The sequence below is a fragment of the Emydura macquarii genome, unplaced genomic scaffold, assembly GCF_026122565.2.
Source record: "Emydura macquarii macquarii isolate MOO-44397 ecotype Brisbane River unplaced genomic scaffold, CSIRO-AGI_Emac_v2 contig_1027, whole genome shotgun sequence".
Taxonomy (NCBI): domain Eukaryota; kingdom Metazoa; phylum Chordata; order Testudines; family Chelidae; genus Emydura; species Emydura macquarii.
In genome coordinates, this window is record NW_027131164.1 from 12,942,626 (window position 1) to 12,957,519 (window position 14,894).

At 43.8% G+C, this 14,894-nt stretch overlaps 1 long non-coding RNA gene across 1 annotated transcript; it reads right to left on the bottom strand.

The window, feature by feature from the left end:
* Nucleotides 1–3,920: 3,920 nt before the first annotated feature.
* LOC137150832 (uncharacterized) lies at nt 3,921–8,960 on the bottom strand. The gene is made up of 2 exons (XR_010919083.1): nt 8,511–8,960; nt 3,921–4,262 (listed from the first exon to the last, which is right to left on the bottom strand). It is a non-coding gene; the product is annotated as an uncharacterized lncRNA (long non-coding RNA).
* Between the last annotated feature and the right edge of the window lie 5,934 nt (nt 8,961–14,894).

Consider the following 14,894-nt stretch of genomic DNA (forward strand, 5'->3'; position numbering starts at 1 on the left):
TCTGCTTCTGACACCCCCATGCTACCAAACCAAACCGTTAGGCCTTGTGTTTTCAGTCCAAGCCCTCAGCCCCCACAGCTTAACTCTGATCAGACTGCGCCATGCAGCCCATTGCCCTGGGTGGTGGCCTCCATTGTTTCCACCTATCTCACTACATAAATGGTGCTTAACTGGTCTTTCCACTGAGCCTGAAAAAGGGGGATTAGCACACCCAGGGGCTTTAACAAATCTGTGACAGTCTTTGGATCAAAGAACCACTTGATGGCAGTGTAAACGTTCCTTGGTGTGGGTGGTGGCCCTCCCTCACCGTCAATCTCCGAGGGAGGCCACACCTCCCGGCCCCTATGCCCTGTGGGGAGTTCTAGCAAAAAGGGGGGAAGTTAGCAGTTCCTCTCCTCTTTGGCCCGCTGGGCAATCCCACCGTCCCGGGCCCCCCGCCAACCCTCAGGCGGGGCGATCCAGTAGGTTGGGGCCCGAATCCGCAATCAGGATCGGGCAGGCCAGGTAGGAGGCTGCTAGCCCTCTGCAGGGCGAGCCCACAGTTCAAAGCCCAGGCCCTTGGGCAGGGCGGACAGACAAAGGGGGGCAGGCTCGAGCCCTCCGCAGGGCAAGCAACCAGTGCACCGCCCAGGCTCTTGGGCAAGGCAGGGCTGGTAAAGTGGAGCAGTCTCTAGCCCTTGGTAGGGTGAGCAAACAATTCACGACCCAGGCTCTCCGGCGGGTCAGAGCCCAACGGGGTAAATGGGCAGCAGCCCTAGGAAGGACAAGCAAATAGTCGAAAGCCCTGCCCTTAGGCAGGGCGGGCAGACAAAGGGGAGAAGTCTATAGCCCTTGGCAGAGCACACAAGCAGTTTGCAGCCTCAGTCCTCAGGCAGGCAGAGTCACAAATCTCTAGCACTAGGTGGGGCAATCACCCCAAGGTCAGGGTAAGAAGGGGGGAGGAGGACGCAGGCCCACCCAACTCCACTGTTCCCAGCCCAGGGCCCTGGCATTGATGGGGTTTCCCGTCACTGAGTCAGCGGGGCTCCAGCTAAAACGCACTGATTCAGCGATAGGCCATAACACAGCCAGACAGGTGTCTGGCTTCCCTGGGTTCCTTCCTTCCCCCCTATCCCTGTAGTAACTTGTCTCCTAAGTCACCCTCCATCTCATCGGGGTACTCTGCCAGGGGGAGGTTCCACAACCCTTCAGCCTCATCAATTGGCTGCAGGTTCGGCAGTTCCTCGGGGCTATCCATGGAGGGCAGCTCCTCCAGGTCGCATGACCCAGGGCTCTCCTCTGGCTCGCAGGGCTCCGGTAGTTCCGGCAGATCCTTAGGGCCCCAGCCAGTGGGCAGCCCTGACAGCCTCTCCTCAGGGTAGCAGTCAGGCCCAGGCCCCAGCACCAAGGGAGAAACATCCTTCTCCCTTGGCTGCCTTCTTCCAGCTGAGCTGGAAGGCCTGCCCTTTATACTGCCTGTCCTGCCTCTCCGCTTCCGGTCAGGTTGGGGTGACCTTCTGGGGTTCCACCCTCCCAGAGGGGGTTTGGCCCTCCCTCGCCGTCAATCTCTGAAAGAGGCCACTCCTCCTGGCCCCTACAGGTAGTCATTAGCACCTTTCACCATAACATAGTGTCTCCTAGACCTAGAAATTCCCTTGGCATTCCTAATCAACATCTGATGTGGTACTTAAATCCAAAGGGTGAAATCCTGGCTGCACTGATGTTAATGGCAAGAATCCCACTGCTTCAAGAGAGCCAGGACTTACTTCTCTTATAGTTTTTTGACCTAAAGACCCGGAGAACTAATAGCTGAATAATAACGATGGGCTATAAGCATCGGAGAATGGAGGAGTTTATTTGTAATGGCAGTACTGATACAGCCTTGGGGGGCTAATTCTCCCCTTGATGGTCATTCCCGTTAGTGTTAAGAGGAGTAATGTATACTTCAGAGATCCCTAGTGTGTGGGAGGAGGAGAGAAAGACCCCAGATAGCTTCAATCGCCTTTCCTCTCCCTGAAAGATTCAGTGATTGGGAAAATAAAGAGGTACACAACATTTTCTGTTACCACCACCAACCCCCATGCTGGGAGGAGAAAATACCTTTTAATAATGTGTTTCTGCTATTATCATATGACAGTGCTAATAAAAAGGATTTAAATCCAACATATCCCTTATTGCACTAACAATATTTTCAATATACTAGTGACTCAGTTTGTCTAGTCTATTTCCAGCTGTCTTCACTGTGTCCCTAAAAGCCAAGATGAATACATTTCAACTCTGCTCTTTAGTTGTAGACCATGAAATTTCAGCTAGGCTGGGCCTACTTATAAAATTAAGCTACCAAATTGTACCAAATAAGTTGCATATTGCAGAGTATGTGAAATGGTGGCTGGAGTCCCTTTTGAAAAGAGGTGATTGTTTCTCATTGCAACACACCCATGCTGTCTTTCTATTCTCAAAGTATGTCTGGTATTTCATTAAGATAACTGTTTATTAATTGCCTCTCTGTCTGGACCATTTTCCCTAATGAATTTATCCTCTGGGAGTAACTCATCTATGCAGTAAACAGAAATGTGTTAAATGCCAGGCGTGCTAGGCCTCCATGGCTCCAGACCTTTCAAAATACCTTATGATCAAAGCTAATGGCTGGATGCCAGCCCAGGTATTGCTCAATTTAATCACAACAACCCCAATACCCCTTTGTTTGACGGGTGGAACACTGAAACTAAACAACACATCTAGGTGGCTATCACCCTTTTCACTAAGTAAAGCACATGGGTCTCTCTCTCTCTTGTACTGTTCTCTGAAATTCCTGGGTTTACTCATGTAAATTACCAAAATTCTTTGAAAAACATTGGATTGAAGAATATAAAAGAGAAGCAATGGAAATAAGCAAAGCAGGCAAGCTTCAAGAGTAAAGAATCACTCTTGACAAGAAACTGACAAGAACTGCCAGCCTGCCCAGCTGCCTTCTGAGACCACGATCCAGACTCTCGGGGGAAGCTGCTAAGAGACCATTGCCGCCTCTTGCCTGCATTGGTGAGGATAATTGCTTTTGCAGCTAAAATATACTGGACTTTTGGTTTGGGGGCTCATTTTATATGTTTATAAGTATAGTAATTAAAGCCTTTCTGTCATTATCGAATGAGAGTTGTGTCGATTCCTGAGCACACTAATAGCAGATCCCAGTCTGTGAGTTAGCAAGTCTGCAGCAGCAATTCAATAATGATTTACATCTGCATTGCAGAATTCCACAAATGGGCTTCAGAAGTTTACTAAGCAGCATGGAATCAGCATGGGTCTATTACTGAGATTTTAACATCACAATCAGTAACTGATCAGGTTCCTGATCCTTTCACAATACAGAAATATAATCATGGTTCCTTATAGTAAAGTTCTTCACTTTCACTGTGTAGTTGTCCATGGGCTCAAGTATAAAAGATGTTATATGTGCCACAATCAAAAATGCACAGGGGCCAAATTCCTCATTGTGAATTAATTCCAGGGAACTCAATGAACATTAGAGATAAATTAGACCCCGAACCTCTAAGTGCCCCAAACATATTAGTTTTTTCAAGCCAATCAACTGGTGTACAGCTGGCCACTCCAATGGATTGTACAGATTATTTTTTTCTACCAGAAAGGCAGTTTATTTATCTCACACAACTGGCTGCCACAAGGGGCAGCAACTGCTCAGAAGTGTGTTCCCTGCTGAGTCCTTCATTCCATTTTCTTTTTTTGGCTGGAAACACAGAATTTGTATTCCCACATTTCTTATGAGTAGAGAGTAACAGCTCATATGTAGGCTTTGAGGAGGTAGATCAAAAATAAAGCAAAGTCACTCTAACAGTCCGGACATTGACATATACAAATAACGATGACATGAAGAATAATCACAATTTACATGTGATATCTGATACAGAATTCAGCTGCCTGCCTTCTTCATGGTGTAGGCTGCCATGGGCACATCAGGCTCATGATCAGATCCCTCCCCTGACTCCCAGTCAGCTTCCAAGGCCAGATTGAAGCTTTAGTCCTAATTTTCTGAGCATTTAATGAATCAAGCCCTAGCTGCATTAATGACGAAATTTCAATATATGAACAATTATTGACAGCTGCAATCCACAGGACAATTCAGACCACAATGTTAAGTATGTGCTTTGTTGAAGTCAGACCAAAATATCCTCAAAAGAACTTCAAGGAGTCCTACAGCAAAACCAGAGAAGACAAGACTTGACATTCCTTATTTTTCTACAGTAAATAGTCAGAGTCCTTTCTTCCGCCTTTAAAAATAAGAGAGAGACATTTCAGACTATCGTTTTACATCTTAAAACATACAAAAAGATAAAAGCCCATCCAATAAATCCTTTGTGAGTCCCTTTAAATCAGGTAATATAACTTATTAGGAAGATATAACATTTTATATGATTATTCATCATCATCACGGCAGTAAACAGTTCTTTGGTTGCTTTTACAGTATAATATTTTAGGGAGTGGACTGCTTATAACTCAGAAGTGAACTTTTCCTTCTGGATCAAGAGCAATATACAATTCTGAAACATTTCCCTTGAACAAAGCTTGAAAATATCTCACTTCCAATAAAATCAGACTTGGAAAATCTGTAGACTATACAAACCCTTTTACTCTGTTACAGTTATTCCACATTCACTGCTCCTCCTTAGGTAACAAGCTAGTAAATGTTTTTTTAATCACGAAAAGCCCATTGATCTTTATTAGGCACTTTGTTGGTTACATTTTATTCACGGTAGATTTTTTGCATTCACAAACCCTTTAAAGACTGTGCTGTTATGCTACTTAAAATGCCCTCTAAACTCACTGCCTTTTAGCCTAATCTGTGAGCAGGGCTGGATTTAGGGGCAGGCAATCCAGGCAACTGCCTGCGGTGCCGGGTTTGGTGGGCACTGGGCTTGGGGTAGTGCCAAAGAAACAGCAGAAAACTTAAGAGTTGAGTCTGTCTTCAAGGAAACTCGTATTCATCAGAAGAAGAGACAGTTTGGTTACGAGGGTAGAGATGAGGTGATGGGAAGCTCGAAAGAAAAATTCAAGAGGGAGTTTTTTGCTCCCTCATTCACACTGCTCAAGTGTCTATTGAAGAAAGGTTCAGACGAATGAAGCACCATGAAAAGAATTGGGGAGGGGTTGTAAGACCTTAGTAAGATGGCGCGGACAGGGAAACACTCTTCAACAATTGTACGGACCTTCAGTGGGCAAGCTCAGACCTCAATGATAAAGACCTCTATTTGAACTGGACAACATCTGTCACATTTTGCCACATGGGAAGCACTCTCCACTCCAAGTTCTCCAGTTCATTCATGATGCAGAGCTGAAGGACACTTTTCCTAACGTGTGGATAGCTTTGAGGATTCTGCTCACGCTGCTGGTCACAGCCGCGAGTGGTGAGCGCAGCTTTTCGAAGCTCAGGCTCATTAAAACATATCTTCCATCGACGATGACTGATGAGAGATGGACATCGCTTGTTATTTTATCACTTGAAAAGGCCATTGGCCAGTTTTTGGATCTCTCTGACTCTGTGCTTCACAAGGGCAAAGGCAAGACAAGTGACATTTTGAACTAAAGGACTAGGGTTCACATTCTAAGACTGTCACCTACTGTAACACTATTTAACACTGGCCCAACCAGTGTTGGTGCACTGTTCAATTTCTTGATGTTAGTACATTACTGTTACTCTTAAAAGTTTCTAAAAGCTTAAAGGAAACGATTTTTGTATTTGCTTATATATGGCATGAATAAATGGAGATTTACAGATCCTAGCGTGCAAATTTATTGTCTTACATGACAGGGGTAAATCATGCATGCAAATCATGCATCAAAGCCATGAAATTGGCTACAAATGCAATAAAAAGTAAAGTTTAACAAATGGGGGGGCGCACCAAAGGCGCTTCTTGCCTGGGTCACCATTTGGTCTAGGGCCAGCCCTGTCTGGGAAAACCTTGTCTGATGAGCTAATTGGATTCTCATTTTAAACTTTAAAAAGCTTTTTGAGGGAAGTCCTGCTGGAATAGATGCAGAACAAAAACAAAACAAAAATCTATTTCCTTCTTTCAGAAGTAATGCTGCTGTTGCTAAGACAACATTCTGAGTTGTTGTGAAGAGCCCTTCCTTGGGCTCTCTCCTGCTCTGAACATGTGGCAAATCATAGGCTTCAATGCAATTATTAGTGTGTGAATTTCCAGGATCAGGGTTCACTGGCAAGGGCTAAAAGGCTAAATCATTAATAATATATTGAAAACTAAGCAGAATTAGACCTCAACAGAGCTATGAGTTCTCGTGGGCACAAGGGTCTGCAGCGTCGCCAACTCCAAGCAGTCAAAACTCATGAATGAGGCCCCAAAAATCATGAGATTGTCTTAAAAAATCATGAGATTTTTTAAAAATAATAAATATTGGCTATTTTTTATTTGGCTTCTGGTTTTTGAGCCCTTAGGGTGCGCTGTTTCAAACCTTTCCCTGCAACTATGAGGGCTAGACACTTACTTTTATTGTTAAGTGAAAGCTGAGAGGCTCATGTAATCACATGACTCCAGGAGCTGGGGCTTTAAAAAAAGCAGCAAATATCATGAGGCTTATGAAAACATTGCAAGAGATGGCAGTGGTAGACCTACCTGCAAGGAGACCATTGTATTGGCAGGGCCTTACTTCTTTAGGTAGAGACTCTGGGTATGTCTACGCTTTGAGGTGAAGGGATAATTTTCAGTTCAAGGAGACATATCCGCACTAACTCTCATCGAGCTAGCACTCTAAAAAGCATAGCTGCGGCAGCTCAAGGGGCTAGCCTCCCCAGTTATGTGCCCAGTGTCTTGGATGGGGATGTGCTCCGAGCAGCTATCCTCTCCTGTTGCCACAGCTATACTCTATTTTTAGTGCACGAGTGCAAGTATGTCTCCTCAAACTGGGAATTACACCAGCTCCTCAAGCTGGGAATTAATTCAGATTGGTGGACAAAAGTATGCATTTAGAACTATACACACCCTTCAGACCTCAGTGGTATGCTCTCTGATGTCTTCTGGAGGTTGATTATTGTTATCTATCCAAATCACTTTGCAGTTTGGTTCTGTTTTCTAGTGTGTTTACTGTTCTTCTAACTACAGTGACACCAGCAAACTTGATCACCATTGAATTTACATGAAAGAAACTCCTCACAAAAAAATCTAGTTAGCAGACTTAGTTTGTTGTACCATAACCCAGACTGGTATGTGGTAGCCATGTCCAATGGAGCCCTTCTTGAAGACTTACACGTGCTCGGGTGAAACTTTTTAGGAGGGGGGATCCATTTCTTGTTTCACTTGTGCATATCTCTGCATTGCAATGGAGTCACCTCCATGGACCTGGTCAATGTACATGTTCTATATGCTTTGGCCTCAACTTGAGAAGAGTGCTGTGTATACACTATAGTAAGTACTAAGTAACAACAACTGTTATTACTGAAATATGGGGAAGCAACAAGACAGTTAAAGATATTGTTAAACACAGAATTCATACAGTTGCTTGTTTCTAGTGAGACATCTGACTGGGACTTTGTCTACCTCTAGGGCCAGAGCTTCGGCAGGTGTAAAATGCTGTGGCTTCATTGACTTCAATGGAGCTATGCCAGTTTACACCAGTCGTAGTTCTGGCCCCTGGATATTTATATCACGTTCAGCACCCAGCTATCCATGTGAGAAAATGAACTCAGATCAAAACCTTTTACTCAGGTACACACGCCTTAAACTTTTAGCAGCATAATTTTGATTTACAGTTAAGTATGAACATTCTTTAATGCGCATTCTTCAAATATTGAACATTCTGAAACAGCATGAACATTCCTCAGTGTAGGAACATTCCTTAAGTCAGTGCATGAAACTGATATCACAAAACTGTTGTGCTTGACTCCGACATCATTAAGATTATTAGCATTTTTATTTGTATGGAGGTAGCACCAGAAGGCCCAGCTGAGATTGGGGCCTCACTATGCTAGGTGCTGTACTTACACATCCCTGCCCCAAAGAACTTACAAACAAAACAGATAAGAGATGGGAAAGGAAATAGAAGGAAAGTGACTTGTCCAAAGTCATGCAGCAGGTCAGTGGCAGAGTAAGGAACAGAATCCAGGTCTTCTAACTCCCCCTCCAATTGGCTTATCCACTAGACCATATTTCCTCTCAAATGCCGAAGACTGCACAGGTTAAAAGTCAAATTTTCTGTATAACTATTCAGTTTAAAGCTGCAGGGCATTAAACTGATTTATAGTAATTACTTCATGTATACAGCTGTAAAATGCTCCTTTGTCAGTATAAAAAGTGATTCTATAGATGAGTTTATAATACACATAATTTATTACCTCATTTTTTATAATTAGGTGTCATAAACAAGATCATAAGGATTTAACAACCGTTATTATCTTTTCTACTCCTCAACACCGCACCCTAATCTGCAAAATTCTAATCATTCATCTAACCTTAAACAATGTGATTTCTGTCCCGGTTTTAGCACTTCCTGATTAAATCACTGACCTTTTGTCTCTCACTTCGTCCTCTGCAGTTATTTTGTTGCTGGAACGAGGGAGCAGCTGTGTTGGCTGCACGTATTTCCTGTCCCTCTTTTTTAGCTTTACATCAATGCAGTGGAATAAACACACTTGGTTTTTGAGGATCAACATTCTGTGAATCCATTCCTTGTTCTATCGCAAGTCATACTGTAGACACATGCATATCTCCCATTGGCATTAATGTGTTATATATGTGGGCATTGAGATGTTACCTCAATATATACCAGACTCTGTAAAAGGAAACAGAAATACTAGGACAATAAGAATACTTGGCATTTCTATAGAGCCTTGCATCTAAGGATCTCAAAGTGCTTTACAGACCACCACTGATGAAGGCCTCACAAGACCTCTATGAAGTGGTAAGACAAGAAGCTGGGTTCCCTTTATTCCTACTGGCCACAGGCACCATTCAGTAATACTGCTCATTGTTACTGTCAGCAGGGGGAGAGACAGTCTCTCCCACTGCCTTTGTGGCTAAGGGAGTATGCCAAAGCCATTTCTGTAAAAGCATAGGCTTGTTTGATTAGAACAAGCTACAGGATTTCCGTTACTGTAAGCTCTTAGGGAAAGAATCTGTGCTTGCAAAGCACCTCGTAGATTGTAGACGATACCAGAAGTTTAATAAAATAAGCATCATGAATGAGCAAAAATGAATTTTGGGCCATAACCAAATGTTCTCAGATAAAATGATACGTTTGTTATAAAGTGGAAATACTGCCTCTTACCTTGTATATTCAACCTATGGAAATCACAGACATAAAATGTCAAATCAAATACTCTATATGGAATTTAGAAAGGACGTGATCATTTTAGGCCCATTATTCACAATTGCTGCTACAGTGTGCAGACAGTATGGTTACTGTTTTGCATGGTTCAGACCACATGTTGATCACCTGAAAGGGCTGGAAGGAATTCTTCCACACAATGGAGCTATGATAATTTACATCAGCTGAGGATCTGACCCAGGTCACACTGCAAGTCAGTGTCCTATACCACACTGAGTCAATTGCGCAATCACATGCGTGGGGTGAAGTCAATGGAGCTATCACAATTTACAGTACCTGAAGATCTACCCTAAACACTGTCTCTCGCCACCTGTAAAATAGAGGTAACAACTCACTTCATGGAGTGTTGTGTGGATTAATTCATTAATGTTTGAACTAATGCTAATGAGCTAATGCTATTTATGAATAAAGTGCTATTCATGTTTACAGTTTAATTTTATAATTGATCAAAATGTCATGTACTAAGCTACAAAATGTTGTTGTCGCAGTTTGATAATATGTAATCTGTAAATAGCACATCCCAGAGCTCATCAGAGGAAACAATGAGGATGTTATGTCAACCTAATATTTGCAAGCTACGGATAACCTGTCTCTACATATGAGCGTGCGTATACATCTCTTAGAAAAGGTTGTTGCAAAGTAACCATTTGACACACACACTAATCAGCATTAGCCATTAGCACTAATCTTGCTGGCTTTTATCTGACTGTCTTTGTTTCAGTGGAGTGCTGTTTGAGAAACAAATGAACGACTATAATTCAAGAGATCAGTCGTCTGACCACAGGATTGGGAGCCAGTGTTTTTTCAAGGATCGATCAACATGGTCAATGTTTCTACCATGTAATTTTAAATTACTTCTGTGATTCTCTGAGTCTTCCCTTGACTTCAGTGGTCTTTGTATCAGGCCTTCTATCTCCCTCAGGTCATGGTAAATAAGTTGAAATGTCAGACCCAACCAAGGATCTCCTGAATGGCCTCCTGCTATAAAGACCTCTCCACCATTTTAAAGCCTTGTCAAAATAAATTTTAATCTGAGATGTTTTATGGAGGATGCAAGGGAGAGGATGCTGGTTCTAAAGAACCTTTAATAAATTGTATTTGAAACGGCCAAATTCATTCCAATCGATACTATCTTCAAGTTACACAAAGAATGAATTTTAGCTCGTAAGAGGGTCAGTTGCCTCCTGAGCAACCCCTCATGGCCTGGGGTGACTCTGTGGCAAACTGCCTCAGTTTCCCCTCTTGGACTCCTCACTGAACTCACTGAAAGTCTTCTCTCTATTCAATAAAAACCGTTCTTAGGCTCTGGCTTTATTGGCAAAGAGTTAAAAATAAACATAAAAAAATCTTCCCCCCCGCCTTAAATTGGTAAAGACCCTCCCCTTTGAGATACTATCCCAAAACACCTCTGCTGACTCAGGATCTTCCCTGCAAGAGACTTTCTCACTCTCTGCCACAGCTTCCATTTACTGCTCTCCATTTGCTTTATAGAAACCAACTGCCCTCTGTCAAGTCCCACTGAGAGGCCGTTCAAGAGGCACAGATGGGCTGGACTAGTTCCCTCTTCAAGGGTCCAGTCCACCCAGTGACATAGCCCAATGTTATTATGGGAGAAGCATTAACCCCACCTGAGACTTTACAGAACATTAGAGAAAGAAATCTTCAGAACAAAAATGTGCTTTCTGTTGAGTATTGGCTGACAGTTTGTTCAAGTGCCAGTCTCTAGACAGACTTGAAGTTCATGTCCCACATTCCTGGAATTTGTTCCTAAATTTTCGGAGTGTTGATTCTGCAGACAACTCTTTAATTCAAAAGGGATTGATCTTCAGAGGGCCTGTCCACACAACAGTTGAAACCATGCTAACATCAGTGTAACTCTTTTACCAGACAGAGCCAGCTGCAGCAAAGGGCCAGGTTCTATATCTAGGGGTTTCTGTCAATCATACAACACCAAACCAGCTGAAGCCCCCACCCAGTCACCTGGGATATCACACACTATCCCCTGGGTGCCCCCAAAAGGCAATACTTCCCCTCTCGCAAGCAGAGTCTGAGTGTAGAAAGTAAACCTTTTAATAAAAGGAAGGAAGGAACACAGCACTGGTTTGGAAAAACACTGCAAACAGAATTTATTAACACAATGAGCCAAACCCACCCCACCCCAGAGTACTGGGCCGTGTCCTTCACCTCTCCCTCTCGCTTTCTCCTGCCCCACTGACCATCGTAGTTGCAGTGTCAACCCCTCATTTAAGGGACTCAGCCAGTCCCCTTCTGCTGGCTCCTGCCAGACGTGGTCTTGACCAGTCCCCTCCATGGTCTCCTGCCATCTGCAGGTCCCGACCGCTGCCAACTCCCCTCCGCCACTGTTCCCTACCGCTGCTCACTCCTGCCACCTCTGGGCCTCACCAACTCCCCTCTGTTGGCTCCTGTCAGTCTGCAGGCATCGACTGCTGCTGGCTCCTGCCATCTCCAGGCCTCGCCTGGTCTCCTCTGCTGGCTTCCGGTTTCCCGGTTCCTTTACTTATTTCACCTCTCATTCATGGGAAAACCTTCTGCTGGCACAGGAACAATGTCCCTGCTTTTAACAAAACAATCCCAGAGGAATCCTTAATTCTACCTTTTAACACTGGGAGGAGATGGTTACTCCATGCCTGAGACTAACCCGCAATCAGAGCTGTTGCCCCTCAGTAGAAAACCCCACAGCCCCTCCCTCTTTCCTGTACTTACAATGCTGGAGCATCCATCTGCCACCCTTGCTGGGCTCTGTTTAGATGAGAGTGAATTTTTCATTGGAACAGGCTAAGCACAGTTCTGCTGCCATTTGTTCATATCATCGAAGGACAACATTTCATTACCCCTTCTGTTAACACAAAAGTGATTTGTAACCCAATACAAGCCATACTAACCATAGGCATGCTTATGCAGAAACAATGAAATCATGCTAAGTACTTAATTATACTCATGCAAATACAAAGCCCATGCAAATAAAGGCCCCCTTCCCTTTCAGCTGGCTGAGCAGGGGGAATGCCACTCAGACCTTGCTTACATCAGCTAAAGAATTACAAGAATCATCACGAGAAGAGAAGAGGGCATGAATGAGGATTTTAGCAGAGCTGGAGTCCAGGCAGCATTGTACATGGGCAATGTTGCAGAGCTGGTAAGAGGCAGATTTATATACATGGGACTTCAGGGAGAAGAAAAGGGTTCAAAGTCAAGGACAACACCACAGTTCTGGAGAGCAAAGACCCATGGAAGATTAGGGTCAAGGAGGGAGAGAGAAGAGAAGAAGCTGAGTCTAAGCATGAAAAAAAAGTGGACAATGAGAAAGAAATCTGGCATAATTCTTTTGCCACTACATTTTTTTTTGGAGGGGGGTATCTATTCTCCCTCGGATTCAGTGCCAGTAATAGTGCCTGTGTCTACTTACACCTTCTTTCCAGAGCTTTGCAACTGCATCTTTATTTGAGGGTAGCTGGATACTCCAGCTCCACCACTGAAGTCCATTCTTTGAACGCATCTCCTCCCCCAGATTTCAGATGCTACGTGCCACTGATCTCAAGTCAGTTCATTCTGTGTGGTTGACCCCCCTGGCAGCTGGAATTCTATCTGTATGAAGGCATCACATTCTTGCCCGCTCAAGTTGCTATTTCCAGCACAGCCAGCCCTGACTTGCCCAACCAATCTAGGTCTCCTGCCAGAGATGAAACACCTTAATGATTATTCTTTGTTCTGGGACTGCCTCTTGTCTCCATCCTTATTAATTTACGACAGCAGAAGAACATGGAGCCAGGTGACTGCACACCCAGCTAGTTCTATGCTGGAGGTGTAGCTTTTGTGTAGATGGTAGACCATCTGAAATTTGGCCAGCAGCATAGAGCATACTAGGAGCGCTAGAAGGCTGGACTTCAACCTCCCCTGTAAATAAACATTACTTCGTACATTCCTTTCAGATTCCAGGATTTACAACCTGATTTGGAGTGTGGGCTGTGCGCATTTTTGCTGTAATGTTTTATTATTAACTAGAAATGGAACTGAGCCAGAATACAGGATTAAACATGTTTGGGCTTTGGGGAAATTCAGATTCAGGCCCATCTCTGTTCTTCTTATCGGGAAAACAACTCACAAATGTTACTCCTCAGTCCTGCCCACACGCCAGTTGCAACCATGCTGGCAACAAGTGAGATTAAGCCCCATTGATGCTAGCTTGGCTTCACGGAATGGAGTGGGTTCGGTTTTTTCCCTTGCATAACTAGAGAGAGGCTCAGCCTAAGGTGTTTGGATCCAGATCTGAACTTCCCTCAGGCTTGAGGAGGTTTGGGGAGGCAGCCCTGGAGCTGGCCTGAGCCAAGAAGTTTAGATCTGTATCTGAACTTCCCCAGAGCCTGGGTCTGGTTTAGATCTATCTTATAGATGATAGGCCTGAGAAAAGTGTCATCCTGTCTGACACATGGGGCAGGGACCAAGATCAGGGCTCCATTGTGCTGGGCACTGCACGCACACGCAGTGAAAAATAGTCCCTGCTTTGAAGAGCTCACAGTCTGAGAAGGCAGAGGAGAAACAGAGGCACAGAATTGTCCAAAGCCAAACAGCTGGTCAGTGGCAGACCTGGGAATAAAATGTAGGTCTTCTGACTCCCAGTTCAGTGCCCTATCCACTGAAGCACACAGCTTCCCCTGTCTACTCTGCCTATACAGTGCCTGGCCTTTGACTGGCATTGCTAAGTGGCACTGTGATTAAAAATACAAATAATAGTAATAATACAGAGCTGAACATTCCCAAACTTTGAGGAGGCTCAAATTCTGTGCTCCAATTCAGGCTTCTCTCTGTCTATGCTTTCATACCACACTCATGACCAAAGTATCTGAGTGTCACCTTGGGTGGAAAGGGAAAACATGCTGTTCCCTTGCTGGCTGAAACCAGGCTTATAAATGAAACATTGGTAGCACAATTTCTTCTGTAAGGTAGAAAGCCTTCCAGCCTGCAGAACTAAGACGTTGTAGAGAAAATAGGTTTCTTTCACTTAGATCTTTTTCTAATAAAACTATTTTACCAGTTATTTGTTTCTTCACATCTGAAGACCAGCCTAGACGACAACAACCTGTCTGTTGGCATTTGGAAGAAAGCACTCCTAGCGTTGATGATACGGCTAATCCAAAGGGCAAAACAGATTACTTCAATCAAATAGGCTGAGTACATTACCGAGCTGAAGAATGCATTGTAGTTTGCCTACAAGAAGATGCAAGCGATCCATTTTACAAGCCTCCTGGGAGAGCTCTTACCCAAATGGTATTAGTTAAACACATTGGGTATTAAAGTGAATAATTACCCAATTGCTATGGTGACAATCGTTTGTTTATTTGGCCAGAGCTATCTGGCAGTCACTGCAAGGACGTGAAATGATTTTATTTAAACTCACATACAGTGGGGTAGTACTTCTTAAACAAATACATGTTAAAGTGTAAAAGACATCTGATGTGGCAAATGGTGAAATCCAACGAACGCATGAAATACTGAGTAACTGATGGATTGCTGACATAATATTTTTATTTTTACTTTATAATTAAGAG